The sequence below is a fragment of the Sitophilus oryzae genome, unplaced genomic scaffold (assembly GCF_002938485.1).
Source record: "Sitophilus oryzae breed Bouriz unplaced genomic scaffold, Soryzae_2.0 scaffold_1590_pilon_pilon, whole genome shotgun sequence".
NCBI lineage: Eukaryota > Metazoa > Arthropoda > Insecta > Coleoptera > Curculionidae > Sitophilus > Sitophilus oryzae.
Window position 1 is genome coordinate 2,260,413 of NW_022146270.1, and position 22,926 is coordinate 2,283,338.

General features: G+C 32.4%; 1 long non-coding RNA gene across 1 annotated transcript in view; it reads left to right on the plus strand.

The window, feature by feature from the left end:
• Positions 1-1,718: 1,718 nt before the first annotated feature.
• Positions 1,719-22,926, plus strand: part of LOC115879948 — a 96,653-nt gene continuing 75,445 nt past the window's right edge. Inside the window, exon 1 of the long non-coding RNA XR_004049781.1 lies at positions 1,719-1,824. This is a non-coding gene — a long non-coding RNA (uncharacterized LOC115879948). The remainder of the gene's footprint in view (positions 1,825-22,926) is intronic.

Genomic DNA, 22,926 nt, shown 5'->3' on the forward strand with positions numbered 1-22,926 from the left:
TTTCCCTATTCTAGACAATGTTAATTGCTATGTGATTCCATACTGAATCACAATCAAAAATAATCCATGAGGCAAAGATAATTGGGTACTCGAAAATAAACCCAGATAGTTGGAAAGATTAATATTCTCTTTATTCTCTTAGTACGTAGATTAGACTAGATCGCATACATATACAGGGTGGTCCGAACTGTATTCCGGAAACTTCGGCAGCACATCCTGTAGATAAAAATAAGTAAAAAAGTTTGTATAAATATATGTCCTGAAATGCTTAGTTTCGGAGATACAGGGTGTAGAAGTTTCATTTTTATTTCTATTTTTTCCAAATAATTTATGAAGTAACGTTAATATTTGGCTGAAAATTGGTGTCTGGGAGTCTTTTGACATGAGAAATTTGATTGTGATGTCAATATGGCTCCTACTTGTAGAGGGCGCCATCTACATGTGTTTAACTGTTTTGAAGAATAATAACTTTTCGTCCGTACCTGTATAAAAACTATGGAGTAAAAAATATACATTTCCATGACTTTTTACGTAAAAAATATCTCTTGGTAAAAATCGCTACGAGCAACCGTTCTCAAGATATTGAGAATGAACCAACGAAACCAAACCAAACCAAAACACGTTGAGTAGATAGTTATTTGACTGCAATAATAAATTTGGGAAATTTTTATTTTTTTTTAATTAATCATTAAATTTTCTGCAAAAAAATTATGATAAAACAGTTTCTGTTGAACTTTTGTCACAAAAATATTTCAAATTTATGATTTCAGTCTAATAACTATTCAGTCAACATGTTTAATTTATGTCAATGGTGATAGGTATTGATAATTTAGATTGCAAATATTTCGAGAACTACTCGTAGCGATTTTTACCAAGAGACATTTTTTACGTAAAAAACTTCTTAAATGAATATTTTTTTTACTCAGTAGTTTTATACAGGTACCAGGTACGGACGAAAAGTTATTGTTTTTCAAACCAGTTATAAAAGATGTAGGTGGCGTCCTCTACAAGTAGGAGTCATATTGATATTAAAATCAAATTTCTCATGTCAAAAAACTCACCAATTTTCGTCCGAATATTGACGTTACTTCAGAAATTATTTGGAAAAAATCGAAATAAAAATGAAACTTCTACACCCTGTATTTCCGAAACTAAGCATTTTAGGACATACATTTATATATACGAACTTTTTTACTTATTTTCATATGCAGAATATGCTACCAAAGTTTCCGGAATACAATTCGGACCACCCTGTATATTAAGTTTATGATAATTAATTATTTATTGAAAATAGAAATTATCAGTGCTTATTACTTGCAAATATAGTAGTACTAGTACTTTATTTTCAATATATTTTTTACAAAAATCTTGGGATTGTGTAGGATTGAAAATTTAAAAACTGTTTTAAAATAATATATTGTTACTAGTATTAATTTTGAATATTATATCTAGTTAGAATAGGTTTTAATTGAAGTTAAAATATTTGAACTAATATAAAATGTACAAATTTATCTTGGACAACCCTGCTTGGCGAGGTTTTACACCGATAGAGCGCTGTAAAAGTAGGGGGGTTGAAAACACGGCTTAACTTGATGATCTATGAAGTTCAGCTATTACGCTATAGATGGCGCAAAGCCGCGTGTATTTGTCCATATAACTTAAATGGAAAGTAGTTTTGATAATGGTAGGTATTAAGTTCTAGCTGGTCGTTGCTGGTTTTGTGGTTTTATTTTATGATGTGATGTTTAACAATCTTTTTAGTAATAGCTAGTAATAGTACTATTGCCTGCTATTCTATTGCTACTGGGCTTGTATTTTAAACAGGTGAGAAATTTTATAATTAACCCGGAATTTTGTGAGTGATAATTTCTAAATCACGTATCACTAATTTTCAATAAAAATTGTTTACAGGGTATTTTATCATAGAATCTTTTGTTGATATTGTATAGGATTTGGGGTTTGGTTTGGTTAGGTTGGTTAGGTAGATATATAGAAGATTAAATTCATATATTTATATAAAGCTAAAGTGACAAGATTATGAGCCAACCAATGACATGACCAATAACGGACGCTGGCAAAGAATAGCGGACATGTTTTTTCAAGAATAGTACCGAAGTATTATGTAATTTTTATATAAAAATGTCTGGGAATGAGGTTCAGAAAACATGTACTTGGTTTGGTTTTTAATGGAACTACTACTTTTTTAACAAAAAAAATATAATTAGGCACACTGCATTCACCAACTGCTAGAATCACATCAGTTCTCTCTGATGTAGGATAAGTTTGCATTTTCGGCAAATTTCTGAGAAATTAAGAATTATTTTGTTTTAACTTGCACAAAATGATAACTAGTTGTTAAAGTTGGACTAATTCATGACTGGGAAACTTAAATGTAAATAACAGTTCATTAAAAATAGTTTTTCCTCCAAGATGCAGAGGCGCAAAATATTAAAACTGTCAATATCAACAATGCAAATGTCGATATCTGACAATAATAAAATTTGTTTTTTAACTGACACGAGACACCCAGAGACGCTTTTGTTGCGATTTTACGGTTTGATTTCGTTTTGATTTGCCGAATTATTGTAAAACTAAATTCCTTCAGATTTTTTGGCAGTATTCTGTTTTAAACAATGTTTTTTAAAAATGGTGAGACAATTTGTGTTTTGTATAGACCCTAGTTATTTTTTATCATGTAGTTTAATTGTTGTACACCGGGTTTCCGAAGGATACAATGGTAAGTAAATTAAATATATCTACTTACAGTTATAGATTTTTTAAATTAGTACTGCTAATAAATGCTATACTAGCTGAGCAGTTATATTTTTTTTACGGTGCATCTAAGGAATTAAGGACGCGCGTTGCGTTATATTAGCATGATCAGCAGACGATTAAATCTAATTTAATTTGTTTTTATTATTTCAGGTCTCAAACGGAAACAAACTGGGAATCTTGCCTGCACCAAAATTATATAGCCGTTTCCTATTCACTTCAAAAGAAGGAAAATTATGTACATAACACTTCCTGCTCCTGCCTGCTATTTGCTGAAAACCGCCAAAGATTAAATTATAACTGTAACAACTTAATATATACTATTACTAGTCTTTTTAATATATTTTTTATTAATATCCGACATATAAGAACACTTTGTATGCTTTTAATTAAGTTGATTTATCGTTTATAATATGTTCGACCTAATTAAAAGCACACAAAGTGTATTTACATGTATGTCTAAATTTATTTTAAATTAACTAAAACAACCCCCCTTCCCCGCATCCCTCTCTTCCCTTAGTATTTCTTCCTCCGACTACCAGAGGCGCCCTTGTATAATAAAATTGAAATGTATTATAAACACAAAATTTCATTTCAATACAAACTGTCGTTCTCATTGGAACCCCCACGACGTATGAGGGGCGCCGCCCTGTATTTTAAATAAATATTTTTATATTTTTGTACTAAACATGATGACTGTCGAAGAGAACAGGGATATTGAGTATGTGGATACCACTGAAGATGATTTGAAACTTTTATTAAACAAAGTAAATCTGATTTTCTATTAATTAAAAAATAAATAAATTCAACAATCCCCAAATAAATCCATTAAATTACAAAATTCGAAATTTATATTGAAAATATATCTAAGCTATATTAATAATTAAAAATTAGGTTGTCAGTTTAATTCTAAACTCAGTTCAAAGACCGTTCCAATCCGTAATTAATTTTTGTATAATAACAGAACTGTCCAATTAATTCGTCATATGCGTACAAATAAATAAATAAATAAATAAATGCCTTTATTGTCAAAAAATTTTACAATTTGAAGACAAAGGAAAAGTAAACAAACAAGGTACACAAACAAACAAACAAAAGATAATACAAAACATTATACAAATAATATTGTCAGTCTTATTGTTTAAAATAAACATTTATAAATGTTTACAATGTCAAAGAATAAAAAAAATAAAAATAATATTCAAAAATATTTAGTTAGTTTATAGTAAATATCAATGACCTCTAAATAAATTTATTTCGGTGTCATTGGTAAATATAGCAATAGCAAACATTAGACCAGTGTTTACAAGATCAAATTCGATTATATAATTCATTTACGGCGTAGAAAGCCTTGTCTAGTAAATAAGAGTTCAATGCTTTGCGAAATGAAGAAAATGATGTTATGGATTTGATTTCAAATGGCAGGTGATTGTGCATTTTTTTCGAGTTGTATAATATTGAACTTTTAACTAACTTTGAGCGTGGGGTAGGTAGATAAAGATCTTGCTCCGCGTTCCTGAGTGGATAAGTGTGAGATGGCCTTTCTTGAGAAGCTGATACATGCTTACGTATTAGGCAAACGGATTCAAATATAAATAAGGAAGGAAGAGTTAATATTTTTAATTTTTTAAAGAAGTCCTGGCAATGAGTTCTGCTGTTTAGACCCAATGAATATCGAACAGCTCTCTTCTGGAGCTTGAAAATGCGATCAAATTGAGTCGCACAACACGTACCCCAGAATGGAACGGCATACCTGAGGTGCGACTCATAAAGTGCATAATAAACAGTTCTAGCCACTGACAAGTTAAGCTCTTTAGAAACAGATCTTAATGCAAAACAGGCAGAGCTCATTTTTTTCGACAAAGCTTCGATATGCATGTACCATTTCAGAGAATTGTGTACAACAAGCCCTAAGAATTTTACAGATTTTACGACGTCAATGGTGGTGTTGTTAAGTACAAAAGGCTGCCGCGAGTTTTTAAACGACAAAGCTTTAGTTTTAGAAATGTTGAGACTCAGGAGGTTCGAATTGCACCAAGATTTAATGGTGATTAAGTCATTTGATATAATCCTATGAAGTGCCGTGACGTCCTTGTTGCTCCAAGTGAAGCTAGTGTCGTCTGCAAAAAGACATATTTTGCCATTGATGTTTATGTTAGCAATGTCGTTAATAAAAAGAAGAAACAAAATGGGGCTTAGTACTGAGCCTTGTGATTGTGTAAATCATAAGATCCTAATTAATAAACTGCAGCACTATGGGTTTGGTTTGGTTGTCTTCTAGCAAGTTGGTTCACGTTGTCTTCTAGCAAGCCAATAGAATGTGGAGTACCATTCTATTGGCTTGCTAGAACAAAGTGGTATCCACCCTCACAAGTTGACTTCTGTTGTTCAGATACGACTTAAACCATTCGAGAGATGTTCCCCTGAACCCATAGTGCTGCAGTTTGTTAATTAGGATCGTATGATTTACACAGTCGAACGCCTTAGAAAAATCACAGAAAATTGTTGCTGTAGAATGATGGTTATTTAGGCTGGAGTAAACTTTATTAAGGAGGGAAAACACAAATCCGATGCTGTGTTGGAACAAATCTATTATTAGACCACAAGTTATATCTGTATAGAAAGAACTTATCTCCAAGAAAGACAATTTTCGCCATCAATATATAACCAAAATCCACAGTTTTACCGTCCCCACTAAAAGAAACAATCGAATTTTCGTCATTATTTCGAAAAGAAAGCCCTGTCTCCTCTTCAAGCATTTCTTTTTCGCTTAATCGACAACAACCCGACACAATTTGCGTGCTCTTGACAATAACAAAATTAACCAATTTAAAAAGCAATTAATTGCACGAGCAACAACTCCGAAGTTATCAGCGGAAGAACTGGAAGGCTGGCTGGGTCGGTCGGTTCATCAATCAGGCGGGTGTTCTTAATTAGGCGACAAAAATAATAAGAAAAACGCCGCGAACAGCGTTCTGAGCAATTTGAGCGGCGCCGTTGGGGGGCGCTCGCGGTCTATTTCGAATGAATTAAGGGGGCGCGGAAAAATTAACGCCTTCCCAATGGAAATTTAAATAATGAACGGTCGGTCGAAGAAAGGTACGTTAAATATTTTAAATAAGAGATAAATTATAGTCTATTCAACGAGAGGATACATGACAGCAAGTGATGAGCGCGACTAAGCTTAGTGTTTGCTTCGCACAAAAAAAAAATTGCACCAAAATGTCCTATTTACGTTTGTTTTGCAATGTTTCTCGTTTATTACTTAGGCTAGAAAGATGCGGATTTTATGTCACTGTGCTACTTTTTGTACGAAACTAAAGATGCTACACTAGGGCTAGTTTCTGAAATACATGATCAGTTGTCATTTGTGAAATTTGTCTCATTCTTATGTTTTTTTTAAAACAATCAAAATTAATTATTGTGATGTTATTGTTCAACGGAAAACAATTAATCCATTTTCGAACAATTTTGACTTAAATTTTATTGATACTTTACCTACTTTTATTTAAAGATAGCATCCACCATCTCCTATTACCTCTGTTTAATTAATCGGACCTTTTAAAAAAATTAATTTTTATTAAGAAACTATTTGAGACACGAGTTACTAAAAATGTTTTTTATACCTACTACTGGGTAAATGAATTTGTAGATATAGTTTGATTTTTTTTGAAACTTTAGTTTCGGAGATATAAAATTAATCGGACCTTTTAAAAAATTTAATTTTTATTAAGAAACAATTTGAGGCATGAGTTACTAAAAATGTTTTTTATACCTACTACCTACTACTGGGTAAATGAATTTGTAGATATAGTTTGATTTTTTTTGAAACTTTAGTTTCGGACTTTCGGAGATATAAAATTAATCGGACCTTTTAAAAAATTTAATTTTTATTAAGAAACAATTTGAGGCTCGAGTTACTAAAAATGTGTTTTATACCTACTACTGGGTAAATGAATTTGTAGATATAGTTTGACTTTTTTTGAATCTTTAGTTTGAGAGATATAAAATAAATCGGACCTTTAGAAAAAAATTAATTTTTATTAAGAAACAATTTGAGACACCAAAAGTATACCTTTACATCCAGAAAAAGCGATGTGTACTACGTGACTTCCTTTAAATACCATTCACAGTCAAAAAAGCGGACCCTTAAAAAACAATAAATCCATAAACCCATCTTCAAAAAGGTACCCCACCTTTCCAACCCATCCATCCTCTAGATGGCCCGTCCCATAACTCTCTACCCGAAACTCCGATTTGCATATATTCCCACACTCGAAATTAACAACAGTTTCCGGGTGTCTCGGCGAACGCGAACCAGAGACAAAAACCGTCATTTGCATATTATCGCAGCTAGTAAATTCGAAATAACCCGCCGCTGCCTAACCTGAACGCACTCCGAACCAGTCTTTATGCAAATCGGGACCCATTCAAGATTTTAATTCACATCTGCCCTAATAACAATAAAGTGTCCCGATTCATTTCGAATTGGCAGATTTTGTACGGCTCACACGACTCACAAGGTGAGACACAGAGTTAAATTTTATTTGTTTAGTGATGGGAGAAGGTAGTTTGTGTGTTGGCTCTCAATCTTCCAAACATCCAAACTGATGTTATCTGTGCATTATTTCAACGTGTTTGATGAGCGTTATGTTTAATTAATTATGTTCTATTTAATTAATTCATATATTTCCAAAAATATTTATCATGTATCGACCTTTGTATATACGAGTCATAAGTGAGAGAAATTCTAGATATCTATTAAATTGAAAACATTTTTGGGAAATATACTTAGTGAAAATATTGTATTTTTATATGATATACCTAGTATTTGACTGTTGATAGTTAAAAAAGGATATATCTCTTTCTGTAGGTGTACTTTTAGTGTGTGTTACAAATGTTGGTTGTGATTTTTTGTAATATAATGTTAAGTGGTAGGTATTATTATTATTAGGTAAGTGTAGTGTTATGATTTTTAAAAATGTACCAATTAGTATAACTGGGGAACCCCACAGAATAATTAAGCTGTAACCAAAGCCGCAAGCAGGGTTTTCGGAACAGGAGCTGTTTTTTGGAACCGGAAATTTCGGTACCGCGCTTCTTAGGAACCGGGATTTCCCGTTTTTTTTTCGGTACTTTCGGTACTTACACTATTTTACATTATTACTTATTTAGAAGAGTTTGATTTTAACCGCTAGAAAGTATCAAAGGATTTTCTCACGTAACAAAACAATATTTTTTTAATTGTTGTTACCGAGTCCCGAACGAACCGGGAATTAATTTCGAAGCCCGGTTCTGTGATGGCCAAAAAGGTCTGTACCCTAATTGGTAGTATTAATTAGAGTTTCCGGAACCGTATACTAAAATATTTTTGCACAATTATAGTGGAATTCGTCAATCAGCATGCAAGGGATGGTTCTCAAAAGTAAAACCGATAAAAAATTGAGTTTCAAATGAGAATAATATCGAAGTATTAAGTCATGAGAAAGTAAACAGGAACACAAATGAACACAAGGAAAAAAAAAACGAAAACATATAGGTAGCTTATAAATTACATCAAACAACATTAACTAATCTCGAAACCAACTTAACATTTTCAATAAAAAGTGCAAATGCCTATAAAAAATAACACAAAAAAATATAACTAATACATTTAGCAATATTATACTAAATAATAAAATAACATATTTAAACTTCAATAATTGCTAATAAACATCATAGAAACTTCAAAATAACTTCAGAAGTAAGAACAGGTAAGAGAAAGCATTATTACTTATTTAGAAGCATATTTGATTTCGACCGCTAGAAAGTATCAAAAGTCTTTCGCGCGTAACAAAAAATGTTTTTAATTATTATTAGTAGTGGGAACTATCGAATGAATACTATCGAAACATTCGATAGTTGCAATTCATTCGAATAATTCGATAGTAAGAAAACATTCGTTGAAAACTATTCGAATAAAAATTATCGAATAGATCCGTCAACTGCCTTGAAATATTGTATTCTAGTAATTCGGCAGCAAAAACCATTCATTTATAAAATTCATTCATTTATGAAATTCATTTATTCGTCAGGATCGATTATAATAAAATATTAATTGAATTTTAGTTGTCGCCCGGCGACGTAGGTTTCTTTCGAGAAACCCGACAGCGGTCGGTGGCAATGCTATGAAAGAAGCCGGCATCTTTGATTTTTTGCGGAGTCAGATATAGATAAGGACACATTATTTTTTTTATTGAGGTGCTAGTATTTACACAGAAAATACATTATGAAGGGCGCTGTTGCCATATTTTGGTATTAGTTGATATTAGCAAAGAATATTATTGTTTGGCTTTAGTTAGTTAGGGTTAGTATGTTTATATATTCTGCATTTTTTTTATTAATATTCTGTTGTTACACTGCAATAATACTTGTTATTTTGGATGTAGGAAAATTATTTTTAATGTTTTTAAGCAAAGACTGGTTTAATAAATAATAATAACAGTAATAATTTGTTATACCTATTAACAACAAAATTTAAAATCATTTAATATAAATATATTTTTTAAATAGTAGCAAAATATAAACAACAAATTAGATGTCAAAATTATTTATATTAGATCCTATTTAAAAATAATATAGTCTCTAAATTTTTTGTGTGTGGCAACGTTGGTTTATTAAATAATAATAATTACAGAACTAATTTGTTATATTAACAACAAATTTTAAAATCATGAAATATAAACATTTATTAATTTTCTAAGCATGCAGTGTAATGGAAGGAAAATATAAATAAAAAATTAGAAATCAAAATTATTTATATTAGGTGTTTTATATTACTATTTAAAAATTATATTTACTTTTACTGGCATTTACTTTAAAAAATAAATGAAATATTTCTTCGCAATAAACTACATGTAAGAGAATTAGCATAAACAAAATACAAACATCGTTAACTTTTTTTTTAAATTGGCACGTGTAAAACTTTCATTTTAATTTTCCCACCCCATAGTTTGAGTTCGATAACCATTTACTTAACCACATTACTTAAATATGATTATTAAGTTCAACTAATTCATATTATTAAAACATCTAAAATACAAATATGTATTTTTAAAATTAATTGTAAGTTCATCTCATCTCTCTTAAAAATTACTTCTTCTCAAAATTTCCCATTAAAAAATAGACCATATACCATATAAAATTAAATAATTGAAAGATCGGACTACGGAAAACCACACAAATTTTCGGAAAAATTTTGACCACCTGCACATGCACACAATCGTCAAAAAATAAAATTAAAAAACAACTACTATTTTAGTATTTTAACTATTTTAATAAACGCAAAAATAGCACAGTATTTATACGGCGAAGTTATAAAAATTTGGAAGAACTAATAATGCACTGACGCATACAAAAATCAAACGAATACTAAATTTCATTTATCAAAAGCATTCGATAGTCGTGGCCATAGACAAACTAACAAAAGCAAGACGCGTCAACGCTGTACTGCAAAACGGTAACAAGTTTGATAAGAGTTTATTACCGCGCTTGCGTCAACTGGCCTTTTAGACGAGGACGGTTTACTTATGGATTGTGTATTTTGTAGTAGCCTTTTAGACAAGGATGTTTAATTAAAAGCGTTTATTAAAATCAAATAAATTTATTTCCATCGGTAAAATAAACAATAATTTCTGGACATAACAGATATAAAACAAAAGTTAAATAAACGAAAACGTATTCCTCTTATTAAAATAACAAAAAGATGATAAAAAACAACAGTTATGGTAAACGAAATAAAAGCATTATTCTTCAAAAGGTACAAAAAAATAATTATGTATATTATAATATTAATAATAGGAACAACAAGAAACATCTTAAAAATATACAACTTTTTCAAATATTAAACAAAAACATATACTTCACATTTTCACAAGAATTTGCAAAAATATTAACATTTCGAGTCTATTATAAAATATAAAGCACGAAAATTCAAATCATAAAAAGATTAAAAAGATAAAGATTCTTATAACTTACAGTGAATTTGTAGGACCTTCGTTTTGTCTACGTTAGCGATGTAATCACAATAATATGTATAATCACAGTAATTATTATGTTCTTCATAAATGTAAAATGTATTAAATTATTTGTTTTCGTTTTGTACGCTAATAAAATAATAGTAATAACCAAACAAAACGCAAAATCAGGAATTCAACAGTTCGTTCTAGGATGGTTCAAGGCAAAAACGTTTTTCGTTTTATTTAGGTTAGGTTTGACGAGTGCGACTGCGCGATGATTTCTAACTCAACTGGCCAGCGCAAAAACAATAATTCGACTTCCTCAATCCTTTGAAAAGTCTTGCTTTTGTTAGTTTGTCTATGGTCGTGGCTCAACGATAACCATTTAGTCGCACGGCGAGGTTGTCACATATGCTTTAGTATACAAATGAATGAATGATTTTATTCGAATAAAACCATTCGATAGTTGAAATCATTCATTCATTAACCATTCGATAGTCTAATTCATTCGATAGTTCCCATCGCTAATTATTATTAACCGAGTTCCGAAAGCCGAAAGTACCGGGAATTAATAATTTTGAGTCCCGGTTCTTTGATGTCTCAAAAGAACCGGGAATTCGCGGTACTTTCGGTACCGGGATTTTCCGGTTCTGAATCCTAGCCGCAAGTACCAAGCAATTACCTCTTAATTACCCCCCTTATTAATTAAAAATATTCACTTCCTGAAAATATCGGAAGTTGACAGCAACTTTCTTATTTTAAATGGGTGCGTCCATTTTTTATTACATACTTAAATTCTCTGTAAAATTTTATGAATTTTGTACCTAACATTAACTGTTTTTGAAAAAAAAATATTTAAAATTTTTGGGCGAAAAAAACTGCCTGTCAAAAATATGTGTCAAATTCCTAAATGTCAAACTTAGTGATTACCACAGCCACTGTGCCATAAAGAGAAGACATGTGGCTATCTATTTTAAAAATTAAATTGTTCGAATGTCAGGGAATGTAGGAAATTCAAATAATTCGTTTTCTGACAGATGGAAATAAATTGTCTAACTGTGTTGACACTTAATGTCAAAGGAAGCTAGATAAAATCAAGAAAAATATACGTTATAAACTATTTATTTTAGAAATAGGAACATGTAGAGTGAAAAAGTAACGATTTGAAAAACCTTTTCACCAGTGAAATAAAAAAAAGTCGGTTTCCATTTGTAAAAAATGATTTATGATAATTTTTTAATCGGTCAATTCCATGACAGCTGCGGCCATTATTATATGACATTCGAACAATTTAATTTTTGAAATAGATAGCCATATGTTTTCTATTTATGGCATAGTGACTGTGGTAATAACTAAATTTGACGTTTACTATACACATATTTTTGACAGGCAGTTTTTTTTTTCGTCAAAAAATTTTAAATATTTTTTCTCTCAAAAATCGTTATTGTTAGGTATAGAGTGTTTAATACTAAAATTCATAAAATTTTACAGAGAATTTAAGTATGTAATAAAAAATGGGGGCATCCATTTAAAATAAGAAAGTTGCTGTCAACTTCCGGTATTTCCGGAAGTGCCGCCATATTGAAAATATTTTTAATCGATAGATCTCGTTGTAAAACTATGATGTGCAAAAAATCTTCGATCTAAATATTGTGTAGTTCTCTAGAAACTTCTAATGAACGCTCAGTTTGGGACACCCTGAATATCTAAGACACTTGCACAATACAAAAGCAGAATAAAAGCATGTCTCCATAGCGAGTCTCCCTTGCACGGCATTTCCGAGTCATCCTGCAATAATGCATTTCGACCAGAAAAATGGCTTCCTTCCTGCCACCATGATACTGCCGCTGCGGCTGCTTCCCCACTGCTTCACCCCCGTTAAATGACTCGGACGTAAGCCCCTGCAGCCATCGCGGGAGCGATGCCATTGTTCGTGATATATTATGTGCTGATTTATACTTGCTGTTTATCTCTTATTTACTTTGTGGTTGGGTGTACCACTGCCATTATGAAAATATTGATAGTGTTTTAACGTTATTTAATGTGAAAACATAATTTACATTTTTATACAGGGTGCTACAAATTCGTGGTACGAGCATTGGTATCTCGGAAACCGTAATAGGTACGAAGATGGTTAAATTGGGGCAAAGTTGCGCCTTGGGCTGTTCACCAAGATGCCATCAAAAAAGTTTTTTGTAAAAAACGGATTTTTTTGAAAACAAATTTTATTTTTTCCTGTCGTTACTTTATAGACAATCAAAAAACTAATTACACATTCTCATAGCCACTTTATTAGGACTATCTGATAGTATTTTTATATTTTCAAATTAGCTGATAATTTGTGAGATACAGAGCCAACTTAATTTTTTTAAATACGGGCCTGCATTTTTTATATCAGATTTTGAAAGAACTCAGTCTCCTGAGTACAATGATATGCCACACTTTATACTTTGTTTTGGGTACCTTAACAGCAACAAAACTATTTAATTATTATTAAAAAAAAATCAAGTCCGACCCTGTTTTTTAAATTATTTAATCTGATTATATTCATCGCAACAGTATTGATCAGTGCTAATGAACACTGAATAAGGAAAATTGAGCCAATTGAAAGATTCGAATAAATAATATCCAGATCAGCAGATATTATTTTTAACTTTTCTTATTGTGAATTTGAAATTCTCAGTGTACGATCTAATAATTTGCATAATATTAATCCTAGTTATTATGAATAAATTAACTTCTACAAACTAGTTCTAATGCTTTACATAGTCTACATGTTCGAAAGGGTTACCACCCCACCTATTGCAAAAATTTATTTTTCGTTCAATTTTATTTATAGCTTTTGAATAGATCTTCTTATACTTTCGAATGCACTTTGTACTCTTTATTGTAACTGCCGAGATGTGTTGATTTCACTTTTTTCTAAAATTTGGACCTGTCGAATTACTTGACGTCATGAGACGGTCCAGGTACCTCGCTGGCCATTATACTGCTCTACCATTTCCAATCCATCTTCCGAGGAAATGATTTGATTGTTTATATTACATTTTATTTATATTATTTTTTATTATTTTATTGCATTTGATTTTCCGTATTCAACCCACGTCACTGTTAAGTTTGAAAGCTTATCAATATTGTAACGATGAATATATTAAATATTAAAAAAAACAGAGCCGGACTTGAAATTAGTTTAAATAAATTGTATCCAAATTTCCAAAACAAAAAAAAATATTAAGTGTGGCATATCATTGTACTCAGGAGAGCGAGTTCTTTCAAAATCTGAAATAAAAAATGCAGGTACGTATTTAAAAAAATTAAGTTGACCTATGTATCTCACAAATTATCAGCTGCTTTGAAAATCTATCTAATCAGATAGCCCTAATAAAGTGGCTATGAGAATGTGCAATTAGTTTTTTGATTTTCTAAAAGGTATCGACAGGAAAAAATAAAATTGATTTTCAAAAATATCCGTTTTTTTCCAAAAAACTCAGCAATCCTTGAAATTTTTAAAACTTTTTTGATAGCATCTTAGTGAACATCCCAAACGGCAACTTTGCCCCGATTTAACCATGTTCGTATCTATTACGGTTACCGAGTTACCAATACTCGTACCTCGAATTTGTAGCACCCTGTATATCACAATTGCAATTGAAAATGATTGATGTATTGGATATATGAAAATTTTACCTATTCAGAGTTTATCATTAATAAAAATAATAAAGCATATGGAATATAAGTTCTCATAAATCTGACCTATTAATATTATAAAATTATTAATTAAAAAAATCTTTTTAAAAATGAAGAAAACAAACGTTAAATTAAATTAAATCCATAAATTTATTACATTGCACAATCTATATGATATACAGGGTGTCCCAGGCAGAGCGTGCATTAGAAGTTTCTAGAGAACTATACAACATCTAGCTAATCTATGACAGCTACCGCCATTATTATATTATGACATTTGAACAATTTAACTTTTGAAATAGATAGCCACATGTCTTCTCTTTATGTCACACTGGCTGTGGTAATCGCTAAATTTGACTTTTAGGCTATACAATTTTTTTTGACAGGTAGTTTTTTTCGTACAAAAATTTTAAATAATTTTTTTCTCAAAAACGGTTAATGTTAGATATAGAGTGTTTAAGATCAATATTCATAGAATTTTACAGAGAATTTAAGTATACAATAAAAAATGGGGGCACCCATTTTAAATAAGAAAGTTGCTGTCAACTTCCGGTATTTCCGGAAGTGCCGCCATATTGAAAATATTTTTAATCGATAGATGTCCCTGTAAAACAATGATGTGCAAAAAATCTCCGATCTAGATATTGTGGTTCTCTAGAAACTTCTAATGCACGCTCAGCCTGGGACACCCTGTATGATAGTACCTATGAGTGGGGACCTGCTAACTAACAAAAACTTTTTTAGTTTTGAATGTAAAGCCAGACTCTGACGACTCGTGTACTTGGCCAACATTTTTTATCGACATACAGGGTCCGGCGATAGTGCGTCTTTTTTATAGAAGCCCGATGGACTATTGCTGGACCCTGTAAACCTATAACTTAATGTTTTGCAAGTACGCGAGTCGTCTGAGCGCGCCATAGAAATTTTGTATACCCTGGAATTAGGGTTGCCAACTTATACCAAACCAAACCTAACCCTGTATACCATTGACAAATGTTTGCCAAGTACACGAGTCCGGCTTAACATTATTTTGTGGCACAATTCGTGAAATATGTCAGTAGATAATGGAATTTAATACTCTTAAACTTTTTCTATATTGTTTTCTCACATTAAAGATATCGTCTCTTATCGTTTGTTATAACAAATAAAATATGCATATAATATAATAATATAAACCACATTTATTTGAACTTCAGTGTTTCTTGAGCTGCGGAAATTGCAGAAAAGAATTAAGTGGTAAAATTTAACTAGCCACATCATTAATTTAGAATTCAAAGTAGTGTTACAGTAATTAATAGCTTGCGGTTTAGAGACAGATATTTTCCTGTTAAATATATGCATTCGTTATCAAGAGATATTCCTTATTTACTAGTAATTAATATTATTAATTTATGCAACAGTTTAGACTTAATATTAGTGTTTCTATTTAAATTGTTTTGCTAATTGGTAAAGCGTTAATTAAGTATCCTTTGTAGAACTAACTGACTGAGATAATGTAAATTAGCGCCATTATAGAAGTATTTATTTTTAATTAATATATTTCAGTAATTTAAAGGATAATGTACTAAACATTAATTTATAAATAAATATGTTTTTTTTTAATTTACAGAAGTTAGTTGATATAAGAACGTTCTTCTTACAGTGCCATACTCAATATAGAGCGTCGGCTACCTCTCGCATGTACTTGTGATGTGTGTCATCAGTGTTTCACAAGTACACGGGACCTACAGTTTATCACCGAATCCAAACCGCACTATTTGAGAGGTTGAGAAGGCAAATATACTCAAGGTGGTTTGTCATTGCCTTCCTTGAGGTGGCGGCTCGTTGGTCGCTCTATTTAGATAAATAAATATTTTTATTTAAATAAATAAAGCGACCGTACTGGCTGGGTACTGGCTGTACCCAGTACCTTCCGCTCCGCATATCGACACACTACCGCTGGAGCTACGACCGGCCACCATAAGAACGTTACTATTACTTAACTTTTGATGAAGAAGTTATATACTATTTTAAAATCTGATTTACAAAAATATATTAATGTTTGGATCAAACATTTTTTATTTACAAACTTTTATACTTGCGCAAAAGGGTTTTAGTTTTTCTCCCGTGACATTTAATGAAATGAGGGACATCATAAACAATGTGAAAAACAAAAAAGTAAAGCCATACATATATGGACTGGATCTTTGTTTAATCAAATCAATTAAAAATATACTAATAATACGTCTTTCCTTCTGTCTTAAAATTATTACAATAGTGCTAGTCTTGAAAAAAGGGGATCCTGATCAGACTGGAAACTGGAGGCCTATACTACACTACTTATTGTATTCACTGTTGCTTGCTATTTTGAAGATATTTAAGTTTTAATTAATAAAAATGTTTGCAACAACAAATGGTTGGTTTCCTTGATGAAAATGATATCCTTACTGAGATTCAATTTGGCTTCAGAAATCAGAGAAGCACGCTCTCCGGAATACCTACTTGATTTGGTGTCATCTATTGCGGAGTCAGTCTACATGAACTACAGTTTACTGGTGCTGTCTTCTGTGATCTCTGCAAGGCCTTTGAATGTGTTATTCATCAGATCCTGCTTGGTAAACTAAATAAATATAACTTCTGTCTAACTAATAAAATCATATCTAGAGGATAGAACACAGGTTGAAAGGATTGCTGGCGTTTCATTAGCGGAAAGGGTAATCACCATTGGGGTCCCCCAGTTTTGAGGTTAATACTTCTTCTTATATACTGTAGTACAACAATATACAACCCATGTTTGTTCAACCAAGTTAAAGAGGTAATATTTTGGCCATCTGTATAGAAAAAAATTTAAATGAAATAAAGGAACCTACGTTGTGTTAAAAATATTTTTTTATTGTGCAACCTCGGATGCGCTCGGCAGAAGCAATATTTTGGGAAATTTGAGGAGAATAGGTTATGTAAATGAAACTGAATATTTTATTAAAAGAACTGAATGGAGTGCCGTACTCTGCCTGGAATTCACAAGTAAAAGAGCACGGCAGAGAAAACCCTGATCACTATTCCAGAGAATCTGGAACCAACTATGCTGTTCTGAGAAATAATAATAATACAAATACTGTCTTTTTTATACATTTATATTTAATTTCCTTCTTCATTTGTGTAAAAATACCTAGCTAGTTTTACATAAAACGTTAAATGCCGAACGCATATTTTGCTACTTTTTCGGACTAGTGAAATGAACTCTTAAACAATAATTATTATCAGGCTCTTATATAAAATACTTCAAGAAAGACACGAGAGTCGAGGCGAGACCAATAAATCTCATCTTGTGGAGACGAGAAGAGACCATGCAAGACACTCAGAATCGACTCTCGTGGTAAGCACTAGCTCTAACATTTTAGCACTTATCGAGCATTTTATAAATTCACTCTGTAGAAATTTAATTGTCATCGCCTCCCTCACGTTGTTGTCAGCCATCGTCTATGGCTTGTGGCGTGATAAATGACTGACACATCGGAACAGTCACGAGCCCGGTGTCCGGAAAAATGGCTGCAGGCTGGCGTGGCGGGGCCGCCTCGATTTTTCCTACGAGGTGGCGGCGGCGACGGAGGCATCGGGAGCGTCGACGACGCCGTCTCGCCCAAACGACCCGAGCCGCCATCTGCTAAAGACGTGGGGCGCAAAGAACGGGCGACTATTTATTAAATTTGCGAGCTAATGCCCCTCACGCCTGGTGGAACTGGAAGACATAAAGAGAATCGTTATTTCTTACGGACATCAAAACTGCAAGAAATCAGTTTTGAAAAGGCTTAAATCTTAAGCATATTCTAAAATCAACAAGATTTAAAGCTTAAGTCAGTTTCCACATAAAGTTCAAATTATTTTAATCTTTCTACAAATATTTTATACCTCATACTTTTTTGGTGGAAACATTTTTTGATAAATGGTCAAAATCAGTGCAATACTCACTTTAAAAATCAAATCTTTAATAGTCTATCACGCTGTACTTTCGGATCGCTATCAGGAGTCGTGTAAAGCGGGTGTGTGGCCAAAGGAAATATATACAAGGTGTCCCAGAAATAAGTGCAAGTATTTTAACTGGTAGTATAGTTCATCCCCAGAAACACGCGTATGAGGTTTTTTTCCCAATTTTTTCTTTAAAATTCGGAATTTTTTGGAATTTTTTTTAGTTAAAAACATAATTTCTTGATAATATGGCAACATAGGTAGTAGATTAAATTAACAAGAAAGAAAATCCAGAAAAGATCCAGTGGTTCATCCATTTCCAAAAACTAATTTTTTTGGAAATCGGTTATTTTAGATTTATTTGAAAAACGATAAAGAGAAAATATGTTTCTTCTATCGAGATATACCAGCCCTGAAAATATTTGCACTTATTTAAGACTCACCTTGTATAACGGGGCCGGAGATTCACTTGATTCACTGGAAGGACAACAGACGCATGCGTAACGCGAAGAATAATCAAAACCAGTTCCGAAAAACTAACTCTTTATTTGCTAGTGGGACTGAGTGTTGTTTTTTTTATCTGCTGCCTGACTGTTAACAGTTTAAAATGAAATGCTGCTGTTAAAAATATTTCATAAAAATATTTAAAAATCTGACTTGCGTCTTTTATTTAAGGACTTAATTTTTTTCTAAAAGACTTATATTTTTAACTGTTCAGAAACAACAAAAAAAATGTATTTCCATTTGTTAAGAATGTAGAATGTTTAGGAGGGGAGTTAATCACCGCGACCTTATAGATCTATTGTGTGTTCCCCTTTCTTGAGTTATAACGAGTTATAACTCATCATACAGTCTCAGGACTTTAACAAAAGCCAGTATCTGAGACGGCTCCACAGAGGCCAGCTCTCCATCCTGGACATCAGACGTACCAAGGTTCATGGCACGAATGGTCGCCGTCTCGGCGCACTCAGTGATAAGGTGTTCTGGTGTTTCCCCATTTGCCCCACAAAATCTGCATTCGCCGTTGTTAGCCTCAGCCTACTGAGGTGTCCTGTTAAAAACCCCGTGACAATCTGAAGATTGTTTTTACTTAAATCAAGGAAAACCTTTGATTTTTCTCGGTCGTAAGTTCTGAGGAACTTTTTCGAGAGTCTTAGACCGTTGGAGGACACCCATTCCAAGTTACGGATGGAGTCTTCCAGATTCTTCAGTTCCGCTTTCAGTTGGTTCCCGTTTGGAAAACAGAACGGTTCTGGTCCAGTTAGTGGAGTGTTCGCTCCTTTTCTAGCTAGATCATTTGCTTTTTCATTGCATTCTATCCCTTGGTGAGCAGGCACCCAGAGTAGGAGGACTTTATTTTCTTTGCCTAATTTGTTGAGCTTCTCTAGGCATTCTTTGACCAACTTCGAATTGATGGTTACCGAGTTGATCGTGTTAAGTGCTGCTTGACTATCAGATAGGATGGCAATTTCCTCTTTTCGATAGTTCCTATCTAAGATAAATTGTACGCATCTTTCGATAGCGTAAATTTCTGCCTGAAGGATACTGGGGTAGGTGCCCATTGGTTCGGAGTATTTAGTTTTCGGCCCAAATACTCCTATCCCCGTCTCTGCTTTGGTTTTGGAAGCATCAGTATAGCACGTGATGGTATGGTCTTTTATATGCTGAGTAAGCGTTTCTTTCTTCCAATCCTTTTTATTACTCATTACTACAGTGAGGTGTTTCTCAAAATTCTTGGTATGTCATTCACTGGGAGTTGGAGAAGTGGAATTTTCTTTTTGAGGGTGTTCCAAGCCCCTGACCTGAAAATTCTCCCAGTACTGTTTCCGTCAATGACCATTCTAATCATTGTCGCATTGGCATAACTACCGACGACAATATGCAGTGGTGTTAGGTCTAGAATGACCTCCATTGCTGCTGTTGGACATGTTCTCATGGCACCTGTGATGCAAATACATGCCAATCTCTGCACTTTGCACAGGTTTTGCCTTGCTGTACGTTGCTCTAGTTTTGTATACCAAGCAACTGCTCCATAAGTAATCATAGGTCTTACTATCATGGTATACATCCAGCGCGCAGCCCCACCTATTTCCCCCCAGTCTTCTGCAATTTGTTAAGAAAAATACCTTAAGTGAAAACATACACTATTTTAAGTTTTTCTAAGATGTTACAATTGCGATGCTTCCAAGAAAAAATATCGCCAATCTATTAGAATAACATAAAATTGAATTGCAACATAATTTTAATTATGTTAATTTAATTTAATTTTACACCGAATATAAATTTTACCGCCATGGCCGATAGTTATTTCGACGTTAATCACCCAATTTGTAAGGAGTCGCGGAGATGAAACGCTGTACCAACCGACCCGAAACGCTCCGCCTACCCAAGGAATAATTCTATTAACTTTACCGATAAGAAATGATAATGATGTCGTCGGTAATCAACGGCATATTTCACCGAGACGAGCCGATAGATTCCGTAGCTGATCGGGGGAGAACAGATTAGCACCCTACTCAGCGGAAATCGACCGATATGATGAGGAGGAATTGAGAAGTGGGAAGTGATAGGCATTCTATTTAATTAAAAACTGAAATCGATGAGGTTTAATTTTTTTAATATTATTCTAACGTACATTTTGTTACATGTTTATCTACACAGTATATCTAATATTCTCTAGAATACAGTTATATATCTGTACTCCCTTGATCTTTATACTACACTGAGATGCAAAAGGACGATACTAGTTTCACTTGGAGCGGCCACCATTAAATCTTGGTGTGATTCTAATTTCCTATGCCTCAGCCTTTCTAAAACTAAAGTTTTGTCATATAAAAGTACCATACAACCTTTTGTACGTAATAACACCATTATTGACGTCGTGGACTCTGTGAGATTCTTAGGACTTGTTGTAGACAACTCGTCAAAATGGGACTTGCACATCGAAGCTTTATCAAAGAAACTAAGCGCTGCCTGTTTTGCGCTAAGATCAGTTTCTAAGGAACTTAACTCATCAACCTCTAGAATGGTCTATTATGCTCTTTTTGAGTCGCATCTTCGTTATGCCCTTCCATTCGGGGTACTTGCTGCGCGGCAAAATTTGATCGTATTTTCAAACTTCAAAAGAGAGCAGTTCGATACTAATTGGGACTAAACAGTAGAACTCACTGCCAAAATTTCTGTAAAAATTTCAAAATACTGACTCTTCCTTCCTTATTCATTTTTGAATCCGTTTGCTTAATCCGCAAGCACATATTCTCTATTCCGGAAAGGCCTTCTCATAACTATCCACTTAGGAATACGGAGCACGATATTTATCTGCCAACCCCGAGCTCAGAACTAGTTATGGGCTCAATACTGTACAATGCCAAGAAAATGTACAATCATTTGCCTTCGAATATCAAGTCACTTTCATTCTTTTCCGCATTTCGCAAAGATCTGAAATTATACTTACTGGAGAGAGCCCTATATGCGGTAAACGACTTTTTTGTTGATGTTTAATCATGAACAATTTTGAAGTTTAAAATTTTGATCATCTCACATACTGGTTAAAGGTCTAGTATTTCATATTTAATATTTTATAACGCTTGATTTTATGATATATAACATGATTTTATCCATTTACAGTTTTCCTTTTGTAAAATTTTCTAGATACGCCTGTGTTCTGTAATGTCCATATATGTTTTATTTGTAATTTTATGACGTAATTTTTTTGAATTGATTTGTATTGTATGACATTTTTTTTTATTATTTGTATATTTGTTTTTGTGCTTTTTTGTTTTGTGAATGCTTTGTCGATGTAGCTGTTTTGGCTTTTTGTACAATAAAGCTTTGTTTGTTAAAAAAAAAACGCAACGGAGAAAATTTTGGTCAAATTTAAAGTGTTATATTTTTGTTGTTTTAAGCCCTATTTTTATGATTTTTTTTAGCAAACTGTATATTATTATATCAACTTTAATTCGTAAACTAAGTTTTTTTATAAACTGTAGTATTTGGCATATTATACAGGGTTAATCGGGGGATTGGTTTTTTACCTTAACTTTAAAACACCCTGTGCAATAATATCGTGTGTAAATTTTCCTAAAATATATTTTTGCGGCCAGAACCATGACTCCCCTGCTGTGTTGGAACGAACCTGTAAATACTATTCATTTGTAGAGCATGTTTGTTATGAGCCTTTTAGGATAAACTTAAACAATTTATTATTTGTTTTGTATTGGAAGCTTAAATGTATTGCACTATAATCATTTTTGTGATATAATTAATTTTTGTATTGAAAAGAAATCCTTGTTTATATTAATACTCTTTTAATCTTTAATCTCTAGACGTCATTTACTAAAAATTGACATAAAACTAAATAAAATAAATTATTATAACATTGTCAAAAATTATTACATTTAGAATAATTGCTTAATGCGTCGAGATTCTCTCTATAATTAGAACCATAATAGGAATCCTTATACATTGTGTACTGTGAAGAAACTTTTTCATTTAATAAAACTACTAGATTGTTAGTGTTGCACAA